Raw genomic sequence first — 3,246 nt, 5'->3', positions numbered from 1 at the left:
TCCGTCTTGTGTCTTTTTCAACTAAAAATCATAGGATACATCATCCTTAATAATGTTTTCAAGAAAGAATTTGTAGTCTTCATCTTCCATATTAGTTTCAATTTTGGCATCTCTGCGTTTATTTTTCAAAGATAGCTACTTGAGCCCAAAAAGATAATGAAAGGTCAAAGTTTATGTTCTTTCTCCAAATAATATCATTAGTATCACTTCTAAATGCATCGCAATGAGTAGGAAACAAAAGCATAAAGTTAGGTAAAGTTTCAGAATCTGATACACTAGAAACAAAATAGAGTTCTCTTCATTCCTTGTTTTACATCTTGACTCAATGATCCATCTGATGTTTCCAGTAATCTTGCTGCTAGGTCAAAATATCTTTGATTAAACATCTTTAAGAAATCTAACATTTACTTTTGGCATCTTGCATATGATACTAATATGAAATAAATCATCCCTGGCTGAGCTTCTTCTTCAACCAAAAACCATATTTGCTTGGAGGAAACCCAAATCCTAGTGCACGCGCGCGCGCACACACACACACATACATATACATGTACATGTACATGTACATATGTGTACATGTACATATACATATACGTATACATATGTGTATATGTACATGTACATATGTGTACATGTACATATACATGTACATGTACATGTGTATGTAGATGTATATGTATATGTATATGTATATCTGTATATATACATATGTATATATATACATACATATGTATATATATACATATATATACATATGTATGTATATATACAGATATACATATACATATACGTATACATATAGATATACATATGTATATCTATATGTATATGTATATGTATATATGTATATATATACATATATATACATATATATGTATATATATATATATGTATATATATATATATGTGTGTGTGTCTATATATATATATATATATATATATATATATATATATATATATATATATATATATATATATATATATATATATATATATGTATATGTATATGTATATGTATATCTATGTATATATATATATATACATATCTATATGTATATACATATATACATATATATACATTCATAGATATACATATAGATATATATACATATACATATACATATACATATAAAGAGATGTATATATATATATCTATATGTATGTATGTATGTATGTATGTATATGTATATGTATCTGTATATGTGTATGTGTATCTGTATATATACATATATATACATACACACACACACAAATATATGCATATACATACATACATACATACATACATATATATATTTTCTTTTTCTTTTTCCTTTGTTTTGTCTTACTTTCTTCTATTATTTGCTTGCTCTTCTTTTATGTGTTTTTTTCATTTTCTCTCTTTTTTAATATTTTTGTCTTATTTTTATGCCGAGAGGCGTTCCTATATAGTCGCATCAAGGGGAGTAAAGGATAGAATAAAACGAGAATATTCTATGTAAACCGTAAAGAAAACGGATTCATGATCGCCTGTAGCTATGTGGACCAAGCACCGTCTCCAGCTTCATGGACCAAAGACATGATTCGAAATGTAACGTCAAAGGTCTAGCAGTTACATGCAATGATGACATGCAACAGTTGTGCAACGATTGGAAGGAAGAAAACAATAAAGGAAATTGGAAGTAAGAAAGCAATAAAGGAAATTTATTTTCTCTGCAATCGAATCTTACCCATTCCATTTGAAACAAGAGCAGATCAAATACAGGTGAGGAGATCCTCTGTATTCTAAGAATAATTTGTTTTCATTGCATTCTATGTATGCTGAGAATAATTTGTTTGCATTTTGGATGCAGATCGGAATACAGGTTGCATTGATAAGGTTGGCATCATGTTAGCAGTCTACTTTGGAAACGGGCATGTATGGCGGAAGGCTTTCTCTCAACATAGCTAAGAATTGAAAAATTGTGTCTATTCTATAGCTATCTCTATGATTTCATATTTTGCATGCATGTCTACCAGATAATTTATAAGTTTCAATGGGTTGTTTCGAAATCACTTGACCATATCTATAGGAGCAACAACTATAGTTTTGAGAACTCCAGGTTATCCTACATAGTAGGATAGTAATCAAAGCAACCCCTATATATCTTGAGGGCAGGTCGATGAGCTACTAAGCCAAAAGGCCATGCACGAGCAGTTATTTAGGTAGGCATGTTGTCATCCATTTAGAGTTAGATCGTTGCTTTATGGAATGGCTTTATCATCGGGCAAGTTCTTGCTCTTCACTTCCAAGCAACCGTCGGTAGAATTAGTGAGAGAGCACTGCAATGGACTTCGGCAAACACAACCACTTAACCAATATTCTTGAGAATCCCAAGCATGGTTGTTTTTGGGCCTGAACCCCTGTAGACAAGTGCATGTAACATTGACATTTCCTTCAACATTGGTACTCAACCTAGCATAGCCATTGCATCTTTCATGCTACTATTAGGCAGGTCCATAGAAAAAGTGTACAAGAAATGATAGTAAATTGTAATATCAAATAGATATTTACATTGATATGAAATCCTTTTTCTCCACAATTAATATAATCTCATTTGAGTTGTATAATATAAAATCATGCAAGGTAAAAGTACACATGTACTTACAGAGACTATTGTTTGAATTATAAAGTTGACATATTAAGTGTTGAACCAAAGGAATCAAACATAAAATATTATTGTATAAAGACACAAATAGAAAACACTTCTTAACTAGAAAATCAGTTTTGAGTCTTTAAATATTAGAATTTAGAACAGACCAGCTTCGGTAGACTGTAAAGAGAGTCTCATCTCAGCAAAATCTCTTTTAAAAATATTAGCTGAAGATCATTGTTATAGCATGAATACAAATACTTCAAGTTCAGATGGTGTATAAATGGAAACAAAAGATTAACAGAAAATGAAACTACATAGAATAGTAATAAATAAAAGAGCAATATTGTTGTTTGAAATTTTAGAGTACTTTAAGATCAAAATTAGAAATATTATTTTCATAAAAGTAAAAAATATTATTATGTTTAGATTCTCTGAAATTAACAGTCAGAATAATTTTCAAAATGATTTTTTATATTTTTATTAAGATAGAGTCCAAATCTTATTACAAGGCAAACAACAATTCAAAATGATTATTATAACTAAATACTTTGAAACATATTAAGTTTATGAAAGATTCATGACAAACTGAAAAACAGTAATAAGATAATCACCAAAGTGAAACTGGCAAGTA

Source organism: Cryptomeria japonica, unplaced genomic scaffold, assembly GCF_030272615.1.
Source record: "Cryptomeria japonica unplaced genomic scaffold, Sugi_1.0 HiC_scaffold_219, whole genome shotgun sequence".
Lineage (NCBI taxonomy): Eukaryota > Viridiplantae > Streptophyta > Pinopsida > Cupressales > Cupressaceae > Cryptomeria > Cryptomeria japonica.
Note: the sequence above shows the minus strand (reverse complement) of the source record.